Consider the following 12,619-nt stretch of genomic DNA (forward strand, 5'->3'; position numbering starts at 1 on the left):
GTTTACATCTTTTCTGTCTTCCATTTTAATCCAGAGATCCTCTGTTTCCTGCCTGTACTCTGTGGGCAGTTTAGAATTTGATGTAACGACTTTCTGTATCAAATCCGACGTTCTTACGTTTAGCCACCCAGAGGGCGCAAGCCTAGAGCTTTTCACTGATTTGACTGAGTACGAATCTTCTCTGAAGATTCTCATAATGAATGCTGCGAAGACAATGGTGAGTACTGCACCTATGACACAGGGGAGGGGGGAGGGAAAAAACAGGGACACACACATGCAACACCCCCACCCCCACCCTCACCCACTACAACACACACACTAATACAGCATGATACATTACAGTTACACTCCCTAAACCCCCTGGAAGAATGCAAAGACAAAAGCAAATGAGTGTAATCAATGTAATCTATTAAAATCCAGGACGCAAAAATATATATACACCATTAACAAATATTTACACCAAGAATAGTAGTCCAGGTAGTGCTCCATTGAAGTCCGTAGAACACTGGGCCCACACGGCATGAGCGAGGCCCACACTCAATCCCCGAACATGATGGAGAGAACACTGCAGGGGCATCAGATGGCAATAAAACAGGCACCTCAGGGGGAGGGAAAGAGGGGGCACCTCAGCCGGTTGAGTGCACAACGTCAAATCCACGAGGGGGCCACATGCCCACTGTTCAATCCTGGGGAGTACAAAGCCACAGTCTCTCAAGTCTCTACAGTGGGTGGGTTGGCCACTGCCATATCCTGGGAGTGCAAAGCCACAGTCTCTCAAGTCTCTACAGTGGGTGGGTTGGTGCTGGCAGTGGCCTCCTGGCCAGCTGGGCTGGTGCTGGCGGTGGCCTCCTGGGCAGCTGGGCTGGTGCTGGTGGTCCTGTCTGGCCCAGCAGGGCTGGTGCTGGTGGTCCTGTCTGGCCCAGCGGGGCTGGTGCTGGCGGTCCTGTCTGGCCCAGCGGGGCTGGTGCTGGTGGTGGCCTCCTGGGCAGCTGGGCTGGTGCTGGTGGTGGCCTCCTTGGCAGCTGGGCTGGTACTGGCAGTGGCCTCCTGGGCAGCGGGGATGATGGGGGTGACCTCCTGGGCAGCGGGAATGATGGCGGTCTTCTCCGCCGTGCTGCTCTTCCCAGACTTGCAGACTTTCTTGTGGCCCTTCCCCACCTTGGAAGGTGTCGCAGCTGACTCCACACTCCCACCTGTACCCATGGGAGCGGCTTTGGTGGCTGGAGTCTTCCCCCTCTCCCGCCGGGCACTGGCCAACTTTTGATGTTTGACAGGTGGGGGACTGTCCGTGCTGTGGCTCCGTGCCACACTGGCTGCCCTGGTGGCCGGTGCACTCCAGATTCCGGTGACTACAGGCACCACTTGTCCCGGAGATGTTGTGGCTGAGGTGCTAGGTTGGGACCTGGAGAGTCGGGCACTAGGAGACTGACGGGGTGGGGGAGGTGAGGGAAAGAGGTCAAGGTTGGACAGGAAAAGTTTCTTCGGGACACTGGGACGGGTAGCTAGAGGGGGTTTGGGAGTGGAGGAAGAGGTAGTGGTTGTAGGAGGTGTTCATTTGGTGACTTTGGGTGAAGGTGCATGTGCTAGACGGTGTCGTGAGGTGGATGGCTGTTGGGTGGGTGTGTGCCTGCGTTTGTGTATCTTGGGAGGTGACGTCACAGACACACTGGGAGAGGACACAAGGGATGTGTGAATGGCAGTGGGGGTGGTGACTGCACATGAGTGGGGTGTGGTAGTCTGTGTGTTGGTGATGGAAGTAGTGGCTGTAGATGTAGTGCATGCAGGTGTGAGTGTAGATGAGACTGGGAGGGAGGAGGGAGACGAGGAGGAGGGGGACACAGTGGAGGCAGCGGATGTTGGTGTGTCTGCATGTGTGTGATGCTTGCGTGAGTGCCTGTGGGATGTGTGGTGCTTATGTTTGCCAGAGCTTCCCTTGTGTGTTGAGGTGTGTGCATGCTGGTCTGAAGGTGTGCTTGGGATAGGCTGAGATACAGGGGATTGGGTCTGGGTGGAGGAAGTTGGAGGGGGGAGGCTAGATACAGGGACAATGGCTGCCATCAGTGCTGAGGCCAGAGTCTGAAAACCTCGCTGAAGGGCCGCCTTACCAGAATGAATGCCTTCCAGTAATGCATTTGTTTGTTGCAACTGCCTCTCTACACCCTGGATGGCATTCAAAATGGTAGACTGTCCAACAGTGAGGGACCTCAGGAGGTCAATGGCCTCCTCACTGAGGGCAGCAGGGGTGACTGGGGCAGGGCCTGAGGTGCCTGGGGCGAAGGTGATGCCCACCCTCCTGGGTGAGCGGGCACGGGGCAAAGGCTGAGGGGCTGCTGGGAGGGCGGTGCTGGTAGGGGGGGTGGCTGCTGTACCTGTAGATTCGGGGGCACAGATGTTGCCACCACCACAAGGGAGCTCCCATCAGAGGACGAGTCCATATCACTGGTCTCAGCTCCTGTCCCAGCCGTGGAGTTCCCCTCGCCCTCCGTCCCACTGGTGAACTCCGAGTCCGTTGTCTTGCCCTCCAGGGCCATGTGGGATGCAGCTTCCTCCTGCTCCGGTGCCACTGATCCTCCGCCTGATGATGCTAATGCACACAAGAACAGGGAGACCACAAAAAGGGGGGGATGACAGAAGAAAGACATGTTGAGTGCATGCATTACCGCTACCGTTGGTGGACACGACAGACAAAGAAGCCCCCTGCACTACGCCGCGCACTTGGAGTCCACTGTTCAATCCCTGGGACATGGCCTACAAGGCTATGGCTGACATCTGCACACATGGATGACACAGGAGCCTCACTAGGTGTACTTGGCACTGTACACAGGTGGGGTGGGGTGCCACAGGGTCTGCCAGAAGAAGGGGACCTAACTAGCACACTCGCCCTGGCCTAGGGAAACCCACAGCCCACCTCCCCCACCCAGATACCTCCACTGCGTGCACAATCAGAAGAATGAGAGTGTATTCACCCCCTTGTGGCTGCTGTGATGCCCTCAAGCGCCCATCGAACTCCGGGTATGCCACCGCCAGGATCCTGAACATCAGGGGGGTCATGCTGCGACGGGCACCCCTCCCACGTTGGGAGGCCATCCCCAGCTGGGCCTCCGCCATCTTCTTGCTCCAGCGGTGAAAGTCCTCCCATCTCTTACGGCAGTGGGTGCTCCATCTGTGGTAGACCCCCAGGGTCCAGACGTCCTTGGCGATGGAATGCCAAATATTCTTTTTCTGGTGGGCGCTGACCTACATGAATTGTACAGGGGGGCAAAGAAAAGTTATTACCAACTGCACCGTCACAGTCATTTGCCCCCATCCCTGCCCTTGCCATGTGGCACATGCACTCATCGTCGTTTCATGCATGCCTCAATCTCCCCCCCCATCTTTCATCCACCCCACTCCACACAGGCATAGCCCATACAGCATACTCCCAGTGTACTTACCTGTTTGTCTGGAGGACCGTAGAGTAGCGTGTACTGGGGGAGGACCCCATCCACGAGTTTCTCCAACTCCTCCGATGTGAAGGCAGGGGCCCTTTCCCCAGACGCACGAGCCATTGTCTCTTCCAGACTGAGGTCACAGCAGCACTTGCAGTGTAGGTCCTCTCCTGTCGAAGATCAGGTATCGAGTGATTGAACAGATAGAAAATGGTGGTCACGTCCACGGCGGTGCGTACCGTCACCACCGGCATACATTATCATTGGCCCCTGGGACCCATAGGGTCTAATGTTAACCAATGCAGAATTGCTCTGCGGTCTTTGACCACCTACCGCGACGGTGTACAACTCCAGCGCAGTTACCTCACATCCCTTTGTCCCTCTTTACAGGTCAGGCAGCCGCCATTTCAGGGGCCCACATGGCTTCATTTCAAACTGCGTCACACATACCTAGGCCTTGCCTCAACACTCATACAGGCCAAATTTCGGGTTATGATTTGTGTTTTGTGTAAGCTGTGGGTACGTACCTCTGAGTTGGTTGACTCTGTGCTCGCTGTTGTCCTTCATAGGCACCGTCTGCTGGGACATGTGAGGAGATGGCGGCATCCTCCGGTGTACAGTCCACTGGTGGACCTGTCGACAATGGAGGAAAGACATGTGATCATCACCTACAGGCTTGATTGTGCCACAATCCTGGAACTGTGTGCCCAGCTGGAGCCAGACCTGATGTCAGCTATCCGCGAACCCACAGGAATCCTCCCTCAAGTGCAGGTGCTGTCAGTACTCCATTTCCTTCCAAGTGGGTCATTTCAAACAACAGTGGCCATAGCATCAGGGATGTCCCAGCCTATGTTTTCCAACGTGTTGTCCAGAGTGTTGTCTGCCCTGCTGAAACACATGCAGAGCTACATCGTTTTCCCTCAGGTGGAGGATTTGCCTACAGTGGAAGGTGACTTCTATGCCCTGGGATATATCCCCTACATCATAGGTGCCATTAATGGGACACTAGTTGGCTTTGGTCCCCCCCCGCAGGAGTGAACAGGTGTACAGAAAACGGAAGAGTTATCATTTGATGAATGTGCAGATGGTGTGTTTGGCAGACCAGTACATCTCCCATGTGAATGCCAAATTCCCTGGCTCAGTGCATGACGCTTACATCCTGTGGAATAGCAGCATCCCTTATGTGATGAGTCAACTCCAGAGGCACCGTGTGTGGCTATTAGGTGAGCACCTGGAAGCAAGTCAGTAGGAATGGTTGTCTGGGTCTGGGGATATCCCTACAGGTTAGTGTGTGTCTAACAGTTGTCCCTCATCATTTGCAGGTGACTCTGGTTACCCCAAACTGTCATGGCTACTGACCCCAGTGAGGAATCCCAGGACAATGGCAGAGGAAGGCTACAATGAGGCCCATGGGCGAACTCGGCGGATTATAGAGCGGACCTTCGGCCTCCTGAAGACCAGGTTCAGGTGCCTCCATATGACAGGTGGCTCCCTATTATACTCACCAAAGAAGGTGTGCCAGATCATCGTGTGCCTGCTGTATACTTCACAACTTAGCTTTGCGACGATAGGTGCCTTTTCTGCAGGAGGATAGTCCAGATGGCGGTGTTGTTGCAGCTGTGGAGCCTGTGGACAGTGAAGACGAGGAAGCAGAAGAAGAGGACATGGACAACAGGAACTCAGTGATCCTGCAATATTTCCAGTGAGAGACAGGTAAGAATACAAACCTGCTTACTACATGTACTTTAACACTACTGCCTCTCAACTGTCTGTCGTTTTCACCCAGTGTATGGTCACTGAGTTGACACTTTCCCTTACGATTTCACAGATGTGGGTCCCACTGTGTGACATCTGCTTTGTTTCCTCATGGATTAGAGCTGTGTGACATAGGTATGTTGACATTACATTTGAAAGATCATTTTGACACTGTAATTGCTAATACACTATTTCAAAATCACAGACTGACTCTAGATTATTTTGTGCTTCAAGGGTGTTTATTTAAGTGCTCAATATTCAAGGGGGTTGTAAAATGGTGAGGGGTGATGGTGGAGGAATGTCCATGGCAGAGTCCAGTCTATTAGTCTCACAGGTGCGTTGCCCAAATAGGCATAGGAAGTGGAGCTGGGGAAGTTTGAGGATTGACAGGGTGACAAAGTGGGACAGAAAGATGACATTCAGGGTGGTCTCATTTCTTGGCCGGGGTCTTGGCATCGTTCTCTGTCTTTGTCCTGGATCTCAGGGACTGTTTGTGGGGTCTTTCACCCTCTGCAGGGGGTGGGGTGTTGGTGTGGTGGTCCTGTGGCGGTGTCTCCTGTCCACTAGCGCCGGCGGAGGTGGTGGGTAGTTCATCGTCCAGGCTAGTGTCAGGGGCCCCTTGTTGTGCAACAGTGTCCCTCCTGGTGTTGAGGACTTCCTTCAGCACCCCTATGATGGTGCCCAGGGTGTAATTGATGGATCTGAGTTCCTCCCTGAAGCCCAAATACTGTTCCTCCTGCAGGCGCTGGGTCTCCTGAAATTTGGCCAGTACCGTTGCCATTGTCTCCTGGGAATGGTGGTAGGCTCCCATGATGTTGGAGAGGGCCTCGTGGAGAGTGGGTTCCCTTGGCCTGTCCTCCCCCTGTCGCACAGCAGCCCTCCCAGTTCCCCTGTGTTCCTGGGCCTCTGTCCTCTGGACCATGTGCCCACTGCCACTGCCCCCAGGTCTCTGTTGTTGTTGGGGTGGTGGGTTAGCCTGGGTTCCCTGTAGTGGTGGACACACTGCTGATTGATGTGTCCTGGGGACAGAGGTATGGGCCCGCTGGGTGCGTGCTGTACTGGTGTTTCCTGAGGGGGGAAGCTCTGTGGTGGCCTGTGACTGTGTCAGGGGAACCGACTGTCCAGAGGTCCCCGATGGGCCGGGCTGGTCATCTAGATCCAGTTGGACAGAGCTGCTGTCATCACTGTGGGCATCTTCTGTTGGTGGTGTGGACATGTGTGGACCCTCCTGTCCGGTGACATTGGGTAGGGGTCCTGCAGAGGTATAAAAGGATGTTTATTAGATCTGTGTGTGGCATAGTGTGCAATGGGTGGGTGGCCGTGTACCCTCGTGCTTGCATTCTTGTGTGGGACCTTGTGTGATAATTTTATAGGGGTGTGTGTGGGTATGTGCAGTGGCCATGCATTGGTGGTGGGTGTCCATGCTTTGTAGTTGCATGCAGGGCTTGGTGTTGGGATGGGTGGGTTGTGATAGTGGGACATTTGTGAGGAGTTGGAGTGATGGGGCTGGGGGTGAGGGTGGGGGTATGTGATAGCATGCAGGTAGGGTGGGGGATGTAATAATTAAGATTTGACTTACCAGAGTCCATTCCTCCATCTACTCCTGTGAGGCCCTCAGGATGCAGAATCGCCAAGACCTGCTCCTCCCATGTTGTTAGTTGTGGGGGAGGAGGTGGGGGTCCTCCACCAGTCTGCTGAACCGCAAGGTGGTGTCTTGATACCACGGAACGCACCTTCCCCGTAGGTCGTTCCACCTCTTCCTGATGTCATCCCTATTTCTTGGGTGCTGTCCCACTGCATTGACCCTGTCAACTATTCTTAACCATATCTCCATCTTCCTAGCTATAGAGGTGTGCTGCACCTGTGATCCAAATAGCTGTGGCTCTACCCAGACGATTTCCTCCACCATGACCCTGAGCTCCTCCTCCGAGAACCTGGGGTGTCTTTGCCGAGCCATGGGGTGGTGTGGGTGATGTGTGGGGTGGTGTGTGTAGTGATAAGTGGGGTGATATGTAGTGGTGTGTTGTGTGAGGTGCGTGGAAGTTATGTGGGTGATGGTATTGTGTGCCTGTGGATGCTAGTGTTCTTTCTGGTGGTGTCTCTCTCTGGCCTTCTGTCGCAATTGTTGACGTAAGGGTTTGTGGGTGATGTGGGTGTGTGTTTTATATTGTATTGAGTGTGTGGGAGTGGTGGGTGTATGTGTATCAGGTGTGTGTATTTCGAATTGTACAATGTGGTGGTGTTTTGGAGATGTGTCTGTATTTTGAGCGCTGTGGTGTGTACCGCCAATGGAATACCGCGGTTGAAAGACCGCAGCGTGGCTTCGTGTGTCATGATAGTGTGGGCGTATTTATGTTGGTGTGACAGTGGAGGTTTTGTTTTCGCCAGTTTATCACTGACCTTAGGTGTGGTGGACTTCTGTGGGTGTCTGAATTTTGTCGGATTCCGAGCAGTTGGTCATAATGACCATGGCGGAATTCTGCTGCCGCGGCGGTGTGTTGGCGGTCTTCTGCACAGCGGTAAGTGGATTTTACCGCCAATGTTATAATGAGGGCCTAAGTGTTTCCGGTGTGGAAATCTTGGACATTACACCTCTTATAAAAAGTGTCCAGCTGTCATTGCAGTTTGCATGTTGTGCAACAAACGGGGGCATTTTGCGGAGTGCTGCAGGTCAAACAAAAGTTCTCCTTCTGTGAAACTAGTGGAAGATTGCATTTTGACAGTTGATACACAGAAAAAGAAGAAAAATCATCCTAAAGACTTTGTGACTATTGGTGGGATTGAAAGTGAAGTCTTGTTCGACTCTGGGGCATGGTTGACATTATTTTCAAATGATAAATTTGATAAGCATTTGAGTCAAAGTGTGGTGCTGCAAGATCCTGATGTAATTCCTGGGGCCTAGGGTGGACAAGTCATAGAACTGAGGGGCTATTTTGAATCCGAAATTACCTTCAAAACCAATACCATTGTAGGGAAAATCTATGTACCAGTGAAGGGTGACAGTGTTTTAAGTTGGCCACACCAAAAGGAACTGAAGGTCATTTTGGATCCCAATAGCCCCACACCAGTTATGATTAAGAATGATTTTGTACAAAAGTTGAGAGTTGTATGTGAAGTCTCTGGGAATTAGAAAGAAGAGAAAGTTGAACCATTGCCTGATTTTGTCCATGAGTTTAAAGATGTGTTCAGTGACAAGTTGGGATGCTTAGTAAAATATGTGCATGCCATTAAAATTAGGGTAGGTGCTGTGCCATTAGTGTCCAAGGTGCGACCCAGTCCTATATCAATGAAAGATGATGTAGACAAGAAATACGGATGTTGTGCAATGAAGGAATCATTGAACGGTGGAGTCCTCTGAATGGGTTTCTCCGATTGTTGTTGCACGTAAATCCTATGGTGAGATCAGATTATGTGTGGATCTGAGAAATCTCAACAAATCTGTCCTTAGTGACCAGTTCCCTTTACCAAATACAACTGAAATGGTGTATTTATTACATGGTGCAAAGCATTTTAGCACATTAGTTTTAGCCTCAGCATACCATCAGGTTGTTTTGCATGTCGACTCGAGGGACTATACCACTTCTATCATGCTGTTTGGTACCTTTAGATTTGTTAGGATGCCTTTCGGGTTAGTGTCAGCTGCCTCAGTGTTTCATCGTTTGGTGTACAATTTATTTGGCTCCGAACCAGGAATAAAGTATATCCAGGATAATATTTTAGTTTATGCTCAGACAAAGGAGGAACATGTGGAGAGAGTGAAAAAAGTGTTGACCATTTTGAGAGATCATGGTCAGACACTTAAGTTAAAGAAATGTTCTTTCGGTAAGGCAGAAATGGAATACCTTGGTCATAAAATCACCTCAACAGGGTTATTTCCAAAAGAAGAGCTAGTTAGACATATTTTAAATCTGCATGCTCCAGAAAAAAAAGAAGATCTGTTGTCCTTTCTAGGGATGGTGGAATTCCATGCCAAATTCTTGCCTAACTTAGCTTCCAAATCGGAACATATGCGCAGGTTACTAAGGAAAGGGGTTGAATTTTTGTGTGATGTGTGTGAAACGGAGTTTGGAAGTATTAAGGAGGAGTTGTCCAACGTGGGAAGTTTGAAATCTTTTGACCGAAGAAAATTGTGCGTGATCATGATGGATGCCAGCACCAAAGGTATGGGAGCTGTTTTGTTACAAAAGTCTGATGGTCAGGAACTTAAACCAGTGGTGTACAATTCACGGATGTTGCGAGGAGCAGAGATCAACTACTCAACTATTGAGAGAGAAGCTTTAGCAGTAGTTTGGGCTATCAATAAAGTCAGGAATTTCATTTGGGGAAGATAATTCCATGTTTACACTGACCACAAGCCCCTTTTGGAAGTCTTTATGTAAAAGGGACTTGATTTGATCTTGAGTAGGATCAGGAGATGGGTTGTGAATCTTCAAGATTTCGACTTCAAAATGTTTTATGTGCCAGGAGCTTGTAACAAAACAGCAGACTGTTTATCAAGACTTACTTCTGAGTCGGAGGGAAATTTTTAACATTAGTCAGGAAGATGAATTCAGTGTGTGTAGTGTCACGGAAGGGATTATTTAACAAGATGAGTGGGTGAGGGCAGTTGCTGAAGATCCTGTGTTACAACATATACGTCATTCTCTCAGAAATTTTTGGGATGCTGAGATGAAGAATGATGAAGCATTCAGAGGCTTTTGGAAGGTAAGAGATGAATTATCTGTGTCTAATGGATTATTGTTTCGGGGAGCAAGATTAGTAGTTCCAAGTGTCTTGGCAGACAGAATTATTCAGTTGGGACATACTGGACACCAAGGTATGAGCAAAACAAAATCCAGAATTCATCTCAACTATTGGTGGCCAGGAATGGATTTGAGTATTGAGAGGGTAATCAGGGAGTGCCCTGATTGCTGTAATAGTGACAAGATACATAAAACAAGAGTTCCATCCATGTGTGTCAGGAGTTTACCTAGCAGACCATGGGATGTAGTTGCAATGGACATTGTAGGACCTATTCACGGGAAAGCTGGAAGCAATTACATTTTGGTTTTGGTGGATCAGTTCTCCAGGTGGGCTGAAATTGGGTTTGTCAGCAGCATTGAAACAATGAGAATAACTGGGTTGCTAAAAGAATTTTTCTCTCGAGAAGGGTTACCTAATTCTATTTTGACTGATAATGGTCCGCAATTTATCTCCAAGGAAATGGAAGAATATCTTAAGAGATTGGGGATCAAGCATAAATTATATTCCTTGTACAATCCTGAAGGGAACAGGACTGTAGAGAGATTTAACAACTGTGTGAAGGAATTTTTGCAACTAGAATTAGCTGCTGGAAAGAATTGGAAAGAAGGTTTAAAAAAAATTCTAGTGGCATACAGATTTACCCCACATACCACAACCGGAGCAGTCCCTTTTGAATTGTTCAGAGGTAGAAAGGGGAACACTGTTTTAGCTCCCGGATGGATGTTTGGGGATGAAAAAAATGCTGTTTCCTGGTCTTATGAGGGATATGACAGAGATTGTGAAAGAGTTCGAATGGAGAAAAGAAAAGTGTATTTTGAAAAAAAGGAAGTGCGCAAGTACTATCAGATTGAATGTAGGAGACGAAGTTTTGATTAAGAAACCCACTCTAAGTAAGAGTGGGAGTAAATTTTTGGGTCCTTTTGTAGTCACCAAACTGTTCAAGAATGCTGTCAAAATGATGGGAGGATATGGAATCTCAATCGTGTTGTGATCTCCAAGAAGAAAGTCTCCTAACTTTTCTAATTTTTATTTTCTTATTTAGTCTCATTTTATTATTGTTCTCTTTGTGTCATATTTTGCAGTGAGGTTTATAGTTTTATGTTCTGTGTTACTCATCCTGTTCTTTGGGGGGAAGGTGTGTGGTATCTGAAGAGAAGGTATGTAGTGCATCATTTGAGGGTTAGAATGTAAGGATTCTACATTCCTCAGGGATACTGAAGTGGGTTGGAGAAAGAAGCGATTGGAAGTATCAAAGCTTGTTGGACCTGCACATGTGGATGGGATATTTCCTAATAAAGAACCTACTGGAACTTGTAATCATTGAGGATCGTCTTTATTACAACAAGACCTTTGAAAGGCTTGTCACCCACTTTTATTGGCCACTAATGTGTAGGCACTCAGATGCTCATTGCAGGTCTTGCCAGACTTGTTACGCAACTGGCAAGAGAATGGGCAAATGTAAATCTCCCCCGACTTTTCCCAGTGGTTAGTACCCCCTTTGAGAGGGTTGGTATTGACACTGTGGGGCCTCTGAATACCAAGACAGCCATGGGCAACAGATTCATCCTGGTCTTGGTGGACTATTCCACTTGGTACCCAGAAGCCATTCCTCTAAGGTCAATCACTTCCCCTGTGGTGTGGTGTGCATTGATTGGGGTTTTTACCCACATGAGGTTCCCCAAGGAAGTGGTATCTGATAGGGGTACCAACTTCATATCCATGTATATGAAGTCCTTCTGGCAAGAGAGGGGGGTAACGTACAAGTTCATCACTCCTTAACACCCCCAAAGCAATGGTCTGGTTCAGAGATTCAACCGCACCTTAAAAGGCATGATCATGGGCCTGTCAGAGCCCTTGGGGCAGAAGTGGGATATCCTCTTACCATGCCTTTTGTTCGCCTCCAGGGAGGTGCCTCAAAAAGGGCTTAGATTTACTCCTTTTGAATTACTGTATGGCCACTCTGTTAGGGGACCTTTGAGTCTTGCGAAGGAGGGCTTAGAGAAAGCTGTCAGTAAACCGCCCCAGGATGTATTTAGCTACCTGCTGGCCTTCAGAAATCAGACTCCCCACTTCAGAGCTCTTGCCCAAAAGAATCTCAAAGCAAGCCAGGCAGACATGAAACGGTGGTATGACCAGAATGCCACTCTGGTTGAGTTTCAGCCTGGGCAAAAAGTGTGGGTGATGGCGCCAGTGGAACCTAGGGCGCTCCAGGACAAGTGGACAACAGTGAGATCACCTACCTGGTGGACTTACAGACTCCCAGGAACCCCTTAAGGGTCCTGCATGTGAACCGCCTCAAGGCACACTTTCAGCAGACTGGATTGTCCATGCTCCTAGCAACAGAGTGAGCCTCTTCCTGACCTCCTGTCTGCTGGAGAGAAAGATGGGTCCGTGGAGGGAGTGAACTCTCCCCCTCCCTGACCTCGGATCAGCAGAGGGACTGTCACCAGGGATTGGGTCAGTTTGCCTCCCTGTTCTCCTTGATCCCAGGGGTTACACACTTGTGCACACATGATGTGGACATTGGGGACAGTCCACATAATAAACAGAAGGTTTACAGGGTGACTGATAAGGTCAGGGCTAGCATCAAAGATGAGGTGTCTAAGATGTTAGCAGTAGGGGTGATTGAGTTTTCTAGCAGTCTTTGGACCAGCCCTGTGGTCTTGGTCCCAAAGGCTGCTGCTCCTGGTGCA

This window comes from Pleurodeles waltl, chromosome 9, assembly GCF_031143425.1.
Source record: "Pleurodeles waltl isolate 20211129_DDA chromosome 9, aPleWal1.hap1.20221129, whole genome shotgun sequence".
NCBI lineage: Eukaryota > Metazoa > Chordata > Amphibia > Caudata > Salamandridae > Pleurodeles > Pleurodeles waltl.